The following is a 9,461-nucleotide window of genomic DNA, read 5'->3' on the forward strand; positions in this document are numbered from 1 at the left end:
GGCAGCTTAGGCGTGTCTCCGCTGACTGCCCTTGCATCGCCCGTAAGGTGACCCACCATGTTGGCATACTTCAGTATGCAAATAAACCTGCAGCAATGTTTCTCCACTAACAATGTGTCTGGTGTGTTTATTTATTTGGGAAGATTGCTGTATGTATGGGTGGAGTGTGTTGGGAGGGAGGGGTGGGGGGGAGAAGCAGGCCGCTGACCAAGAATTGTGTGTGAAAGGCCGCTTTATTGGAAACAGGTGCACATTACAATTTTAAAACCTTGGCCGAAACGCCTTCCAAAACGAAACCTCACTAAATATAACATACCTAACCCCGCCCCCTCCCCTAAATTCCTTCGAGCCCGCCCCTGCCCGTACAATACAACATTACAACAATATCAAACATTACATTCCTGTATAACCCCCCCAACAATCTCTAAATACAAACCTTCCGTTAACCAAACTCCCCTGCCTGCCCCTTTACAGCTATCGGCCCCCAAACTGTGTAACCGAACTAAAGTTACCAACCTATCCTTTCCCTGTCGATAACCCAACTCAACAACATAACTCCACCAACCTCCGGTAAAACTGTCCAAAATTCACCATAACCCCCGCACTGCACCTGCTCCAAGCGACAAAATACAAGCGTATAAAAACCCCTGCACACCTGTCCCAAGAAAAACCGCCCAAAAATACGAAAGTGGAAAAAAGAAAAGCAATAACTAACAAAATTTTACAAAAAAGAGGTGGGAGCCAAATACAAAAAGTGTTTTTTGTGGGGGGGGAAGGGTGGGGACAAAAAACACACCACTAGCCTAGCTCCCAGCCACCAGGTCACCAAACCTAAAATGGTGGCCGGGAGCAGGCGCCCAAAGTATTTATACTTGGGCTAGATCTAGGCTGGAAAAAGGAGCCAAAATTTGAAAATCGGCCGCGCGGGGCCAGCCACGCCCCCCCACACGCCCCCTCCCAAACTGCCCGGGGGTGGGGACTCCCTTCGGTCGCCTGCCCCCCCCAAGCCCCCCTTGGGAGGGAGGGGTGGGGGGGGGAAAGCAGGCCGCTGACCAAGAATTGTGTGTAAAAGGCCGCTTTATTGGAAACAGGTGCACATTACAATTTTAAAACCTTGGCCGAAACGCCTTCCAAAACTAAACCTCACTAAATATAACATACCTAACCCCGCACCCCGCACCCCGCCCCCTCCCCTAACTTCCTTCGAGCCCGCCCCCGCCCGTACAATACAATATTACAACAATATCAAACATTACATTCCTGTATAACCCCCCCAACAATCTCTAAATACAAACCTTCCGTTAACCAAACTCCCCTGCCTGCCCCTTTACAGCTATCGGCCCCCAAACTGTGTAACCGAACTAAAGTTACCAACCTATCCTTTCCCTGTCGATAACCCAACTCAACAACATAACTCCACCAACCTCCGGTAAAACTGTCCAAAATTCACCATAACCCCCGCCACCCAGAAAGAGGGGGGCGGTGTAACCACCACCCACCCCTCTTTCTGCCCCCCAACAACAGAGAGCTTTAAACTGCACGAGCCTGATTCTGCACGTTCAAACACCGAGACAAGACCTCCCTAAGTTCCAACAAATAAAGGTCCATGCCCAACCTTGACAAATGCACCCCATCACCACGAAAAAAAAATACGCCTCAAAACGAATATCTTTGTGTGTCACTCTTCCGAAACCCAAATCGCGACAAAACCTGGAAATCTCCGCATTCACCTTCTTCCGAGACCTGTCAATAGCTCTGGGATTCAAAGCCCCTCTCCACACCCTCCGCGGGACCAATTCCGTCCAGAGCACATGGCAACCCGACCAGCGCTCCTTCAACAAAGCCAGATCCCTTTTCATGGCACGCAATAAGACCACCCCTTTCACACTGCAAAGATTGTTCTCCCCCAAATGTATCAAAAGAATATCCGGGCATTGTCCCCTCACCATGGCTTTATTTAAACATGGAATAAGCTCCTTCCAAAGCATACCCCCTTTTCCTTTCCAGATCAATCGAAAAAGGTTGTCATTAAAACCCAAACTTTCCCCAAAATAACTTTTGCACGCTTGTACATGTGCCCACTTGACGAAGGAATGCCCCACAATCCACACCGTCAAGTCCTTTGCGTGGGGCCCAGCCACCGAACCTGAAAAGAAAAACAAGAATGAGACTCATACCAAAGAGGTTGACGCATGCGCCTCTGCTGCATTCGCTCTTACATATTTGTGAAAGCAGTCTGATGACCAACGCCCTAAGCGCATGATGTCACCCTGAGACCAACCCCGGTTATGCGCTTCAGTCGCTGCCCCAATCCTAAAAGAGTGAGTCCCAAACTGGGCCCCGTCCAAACCAATTCGCTGTAACCCCTTGCGCAAAACCATACGCAGCTGATAGTCAGTGACGCGTGACCCATTCATATGTTTAAAAACCAAGTCGCCCCCATCTCCTCCTGATAGTATCTTCCATTGCTTCGCCAAACGCAGCGGACAAGTACAACTGGGGGTTCCTGCTTCTAACCACACCCCCTTTCCAACACCCCTCTGATCTGTTTTGGAACCGGACAGCCAAATGTTCACACCTGTGTCCGTGAAGAACACGTCCTGCCAACAAATGCCCCGCTTTACCTTGGTCCGGAGGAGCTCAGAAACCCGAAAAGCCCCAAAAAACATGAACACCATAAGGGTAGCAAACAATGACGCCTCAAAATCATCCCTTCAAACTGCAGGCAAAACTGTCAACAAACGTGCTAACGTCTGCCAGGAAATAGGTAAACGGGACATAACGGTTCCACCCCGCTCCCTAGCCCAGCCCTCAAGCATCCTGCGTCCTATTTCCCCAGCAGAAGGGGAATAACCCCAAAAGAGCTTACCCATAAAGGAAATCCCCGCCAGCTTCCCAGCAATAGTGACTCTAGACAAACCTTTCTCAATGAGGTCCAGGATAAAATGAACTACATCATCCGAACTGCGCCACGACTCCTCCCTCCTACAAGCTCCTGAGGACAAAAATTATTTCCAAGCCAAAGCATACGCTGCACGAGTGGAAGCAGACAAAGAACCTACCATCAGTTGAAATACCCTACGTTGCCGACAGACCAAAGGTGCTCCGGCATCGGGGTCGGTGTCCTGTCCGCCTCCTTGGCCAGCCCATGGAATCTCCCCCACTGCGAACGAGACAAAGCATCCGCAATGTCATTGTCCACACCTGGCACGTGCAAAGCCCTGAATGAAATATCGTAGCGCAAACAGCCCAGCACAAACACCCTCATCAATTTCAAAATCTGCTCATCCCTGTTGACTATTTGCACAACTGCTATGTTGTCAACATGGAACAGGACCTTCTTATGTTCCAGCTCCTTGCCCCAAATGGTCAAAGCGACCAGGAGTGGAAAAAGTTCCAAAAAGGTAATGCTTCGCCCACCATTCCTCCAAGCCTGCGGCCATTTCTCTGCACCCCATCGTCCTTGCCAGTAAATACCAAAACCATCACTACCTGCTGCATCCGAAAACATTTGCACGTCCCACTGCACATCGTCATCCCTGGCCAGTGGCACTCCATTAAAGGAGTGCAAGAAAAAGGACCACATACGCAGGTCCTCTTTTACACCTGCTGACAAACGCACATGATGGTGAGGTAAATGCTGACCCGCCAAAGCCCGGCCCAGGCGCCTGCAGAAAGTCCGTCCCGCCCTTACAACTCTGCAAGCAAAATTCAAATGGCCTAACAACACCTGGATGTCCTTCACTGGCACTTTCCGCCTAGCCAACATCGTGTCCAGCAAGGCCAACATTTTGCATTTCTTATCTTCAGGCAAACGAGCCTGCATTGCAACTGAGTCAAGCTCAATACCCAGAAAGGAGATGACAGTATCAGGCCCCATTGTCTTTTCCGGTGCTAACGGCACCCCCAGCACCTTCATAAGCTCATGAAAAGAGTCCAAAGCATGCTGGCACTCCGAAGAGCCCGGGGAACCCACAAAAAAGAAATCATCCATATAATGTGTGACCAAGCTGTGACAAGTGCGATTCGTGAAAAACCACTGTAAAAAAGTGCTGAACAGTTCAAACAGAGCACATGACACCGAGCAGCCCATTGGTAGCGCCTTCTCTACATACCATTTACCCTCAAATTGTATACCCAGCAAAGGCCAATCGTCCGGATGAACCGGGAGCAGCCTAAAAGCCGACTTGATATCACACTTTGCCATGCCTGCAGCTGCGCCCGCGGTCACCACAAGTGACATGGCGACGTCAACTGAGGAGTATGACACCGAAGCAGCATCTTCATCAATAAAATCATTGACTGACGACCCTTCTGGCCATGACAAATGTTGAATCAGCCGAAACTGCCCCTCCTCTTTTTTGGGCACCACACCAATAGGGGAAATGATCAAATTATGCACTGGCCACTCTCCAAAAGGGCCTGCCATCCTCCCCTCATGCACTTCTTTACTCAATTTCTCACGCACCACCAATTTGTGCTCTGATGCGGATTTCAAATTATCCGCCCACCTTCTCAGCCGGGGCCCGTGGTACCCCAAATGAAAACCCCACTTAAAACCATCCAAAATTGTCTGTTTTGCCACCAAATCCCCATAGCCCTTCAAAGCTTCCTCAAGCTGAGCCAATTTAATTGGCGTAGGAGCCCTTTGGCCCAGAACCCTGTGCGCCCATGCCTCCCCGGCCACCCTGCGACTGCTGCGCATTGCCAGACATCCCTGCACCTGCCTGCTGCCCTTGCTGTCCGCCTGATGGTTTAACACCCCAGCAGTTGACAAGAGGGTGCCGCTTACCGCACTTGGAACACTCATGTCGGTATTTGCAAAATTCCCTTGTACATAAGCCTTTGTTGAAATCCCAACAGGCCCCAACTCCAGTTTGTGATGCGGCTGAGCCTCCCACCCCACCCCGAGTGGGCTTTCCCTGAAAGGGCCTGTAAACTAGAGGCAGACCACTATCCGTAAAAATAGTCTTACCCCCTGGCGCGGCCCCCATGGTATGTTGCCACAGATCCTTATCTAGCTCACCCCATTTTGCCTCTGAATCCCAAGCCATACGAGCCCTAAACTCCTCGTCATACTGTGCCCAGGCGTAACCACTACCTGTAATCTGGGCCTTCCTTATTACATCCATATACTTAAATATGGCCACGCAGCGCTCCGGAAACTTCTCACAGTACACACTGGCGTAAATTAGAAATGCCGCCGTCCAATTCTCAATTGTCAGAGGCACCTTAGGGCGCTTAGCTAACTCGTACTCCTCCTCCTTAGAGCCCTCCTTAGACCTCACCTCCCTGTGTAATAGCTTCAAAATCTCTACATATTCGCCTTTCCAAATACGCTCCTTTGTTGCCAACATTAAATGGGCACCTAAAGGCTTAGTCACCCCATATAAGGAAGCTTCTTAATTTTCAACTCTTTGCTTTGTGGTGTCTCCTTAATACCCTCCGTATTAGTCCCACTCTCAACCTTGGCCCCCGACACCACTCCCACTGATCCCGTGCCAACCCCTGTATCCTTGACATACTTTCCTTTGTACAATCTGCCCTCCGACACACCCCCTCCCCCGTCTTCCCCGGACCCCACAGACACCATAATAGGTCTGGCCTGTGATGTAACGCTCTCACCTGGCTCTAAAGAGGGTGCGCGGACCGACTCCGACCGCCGCTCCAACCTCTCAGAAGAATCCCTTGGAGGATGAGCCCTTACCGATGGGCCGTGCTCTCGCTTGGATTTCACCACTATATCCTGTTTAACGGGTGCCACACCTGAAACCTGCAAAAAACTACGAGAAACATGAGAGTGTCCCCCCTCCTCATATGCCCGTATTTCCCCTTCCTCGGGGCTGTCCTCCTCATAATCAAGCAGAATTGGCTCCTCCACCTGCAAAATTTCCTCAGCAAAATCCACCACACGGGCCTTACCAGACCCAACATCACCACATCCGGCCTTAACGGCCTTATCACCACCATGCAGGGGAGCCGACTGTACACGCCGGTCCTCCCCCTTTCGTTGACTCGAATAACCATCCATTTTATCTGAAAACTCTGTCCACCTTGACCGTCGTGACGTTGGGGCCAGCGAGGTCGCGCCTGACCTTCGTATGCTGGCCGCGACGGGATCCCCTGCCGGTACGGAATGTGCCGCGCAAGGCCTCACCCTCCCTTCTCCTCGGCGATAATGGGCCGCACCTCGCCCTACCAAGTCTGCTGCGCTGCTACGCTTCTTGACCTGAAAAGAAAAAGGTTGGACTGGTGTGCTGGGTCGCTGAAAGCTAACCGCGCCGCCTGCCCTATGACCACTTGAAAAAACTTCCCTAGTCTGCCGACACCCAGAAAAACCCGCCTGCACCCTACTGCCCGAAAACACCGAAACCACACCTTCCTCATCCCCACTCCAATCTAGCATCGCCTGCACCACCGCAGACGCAGCTCCCCTATCCTGCGCAACCCCACCAACCCGCGAACTGCCTACCCCCACGGAAACTGAGCCACAAACATCCCCACCTGCCCGCACCCCTGACTCCAAATCCCCGCCGCACCCCTGCATCTGAAACGAGCCCGACGCCACTTCCCCCCCAATCCCCCGAACCCCCTCAGACCAAGAGGGAAAAATATCTAAACCTTCCCATGCCAAATCTCCCCCAGCCGGCTCTAGATCCCCGAAAACCAAAACCTCCTCCCCACTACTACCCCCACCCGCCCCTGCCCTGCACTGACCTATTTCAACCCCCATAGAAAGCAAACCCCCCCCACGCGAAGAAGCTGAAGCCCGAGAAACCCCATAATCTCTGGAAATACGTAGGTCCTGCTGAGAGCCCCACCCCCCCACCTGGGCCCACTCCCCTTCACCCAGAGAACTCGCCCCTACAGACCCCGGCCCTCCCCTTAAAGATAAAGGGGGGGAAAACAATAAAGGACTCTCCCCTCCTTTGACCCCTACAACCCCTTGCTCCCCAGCCTCATCCGACATGGCGAACGCTCCAATGACCTGCCCCTCGCTGTCATGCCCCACAAAAGAATCCTCAAACGTGCGAGTAGCAGAAAGCTGGCCCCTTAAACCCCCCGCGCTACCTGCCCTGCCACCCGCCTCCCTGAAAACACACACGCGAGGAGAAAACCCAGCACGCGCCATATGCGCGACCTCCTGACCCGCCCGACCAGCTCCGCGCACGTTGACGCCCCCCGCCTCCGTCTGTGACGGAGCCTCTGGCATAGAAGAGGAACGCCTCTTGTACACGTGCCCTCCCCCGCGTTTGCCTCTCACCGCGGGGGAAGAATATGAGCGCACCGCTGCCGCCGGCACCCTTAAAGCGAGCTCTCCCGCGCACCAGCCCTCTTGGCCCTCCCCACTCACCCTTCCCGCATCCCCCACCGGTACGGGAGCCCTCCGCTGTACACCGTCAGCTGGGGCCGCCTTCTTAAAGCGCTGGCGGCCCCGTTCACTCACCGCCATGTGCTTCATGCGCTTCGGCGAAGTGCATGCTGCCACCGCCGCCGCTACGCCCGCCGAGGCCTGTCGCATGGGACGCGACGACCCCGCCACCTCACCAACGACGAGGTCCATCCGGCCCGCCTCGCTCAGGAGCCGGAGGGCTTCCAGAACGCGGTAATCACCTTCCGCCATTGCAAAAAGCACTAAATACCTCCTAAATAACAGTTAAACTACCCTGACAAAAAACACACCACTAGCCTAGCTCCCAGCCACCAGGTCACCAAACCTAAAATGGTGGCCGGGAGTAGGCGCCCAAAGTATTTATACTTGGGCTACATTTAGGCTGGAAAAAGGAGCCCAAATTTGAAAATCGGCCGCGCGGGGCCAGCCACGCCCCCCCACACGCCCCCTCCCAAACTGCCCGGGGGTGGGGACTCCCTTCGGTCGCCTGCCCCCCCCAAGCCCCCCTTGTCGATATTGGCACTGAGGTCCCACTTCACCTAAGTCAGGCATCACTATTTGGAGTGAGATTGAAGGTCAAAAAGTTAACTCAACGCTTGATTTTAATGGCTGTTTGGCACATAATCTATCTCCCAACAGATTGCAAGAAAAAATAATGTTAGTAAAATACTTTTTTTTTAATTCAACGTTTTATCGATGATCAAAAGCTAGTTTCGAAACTTAAAACAGGTCACTGCTTATGGGAAAATAAGAACTCAACCTTCAGTTGTTCATGTCTTCTACTGTTATTCCGAATATGTGAAGAATGTATAGGAGGATTTGAGTCAACCAAATGAACTTATTCTGTTTCATAGGCAGATAGTAGGGTATGGACTCTAATATAGGATGTACATGGCTTGGTAAAATTTGTATTGCAGGATACTTCTGATTTTCTAGAGCTTGAATGGCTGCATTTTAGCTGTTCTACCCCTTCAATAAAAGTTACTGTGGAAATCAAATTACCCTTATGTTTTTTCTAAGTCTCACCCTTATCAGTTCCCATTAAGGGCCACATCTGGATTTTTTTCCCCATAGCATTAGAGGAATGTACTAAAATCCAGAAAGGGGGAAGGGAAAAGGGAGGGAAGAAAGCAGGGAGAGGGTAAGGGAATACAAAGAAGGGGTAACACTTCCTTTGTTAATCTTTACTACTCTAATTGGGCTGAGAAATTTGATTTTGCCTTTTTTTACACTCCTAAGATTGCAAACTCTAAGTCACTTATCTTGATGTCTGGACTTTTGACCTTATGGGAACCATCATAATAGCCTTTGAATTTACGTTGATGTTTTTCAACCCTGATACGAGCACTGTGTGTGTAATTGGTAGCAGCTCCCTTACTGCAAAATGGGTATTTGTTTTGAAGCCACCATGAACAAATGGCAGAGGTGGGCTCCCTCCCCTTCAATAATAGAAATGGGGAAAGTCCAGTAACATAATGTGGTGTAATGAGGTATGTCCACAAATGTTTCCTAATGACCAAGGGTAGAGACATTTTACTGACAGTGGCCAAAAGAATACTATCACTGAGAAACTTATTAAATCTCTCTACCTGCCGCACAGGTGTTGATAACTGCCTGGAAATAAGCAGAAAGGCAGATGAAATGGAGCAACCAAGTTACAAGAGAGACCCCACTCTGGGAAGGGGGGAGACTCTGAGAATTTGCAAAGTTACAAGAGTTTGAAAATGGGATTTGCTGGGCATCTCTAGAATCAAAGACATATTAAACCGCAAGGAACTTGCCACCTTTTCACATCGCCAAAAGTAATATGACCTGCGCCAGAAGCAACATTCCAAATGCATACAGTTGGCTCCCGCATGGATGGCACAGAGAATTGACATGGAGAGACTCTCTGAAAATGCCCCGCTAGAGTGAAGACTCCTCATGTGGAAAATTAGCGAGAAAGCCATCTCTTGGACGTACAGGACTTTAATCAATAGTAAGCCAGGCACACTCATGAAACTAAGGGCAAAGTGGTAATTAGAACTGGGAGCCATGGACAACCTTGATTGGGAGACTGCACTCATGC

Source organism: Triturus cristatus, chromosome 7 (genome assembly GCF_964204655.1).
Source record: "Triturus cristatus chromosome 7, aTriCri1.1, whole genome shotgun sequence".
Lineage (NCBI taxonomy): Eukaryota > Metazoa > Chordata > Amphibia > Caudata > Salamandridae > Triturus > Triturus cristatus.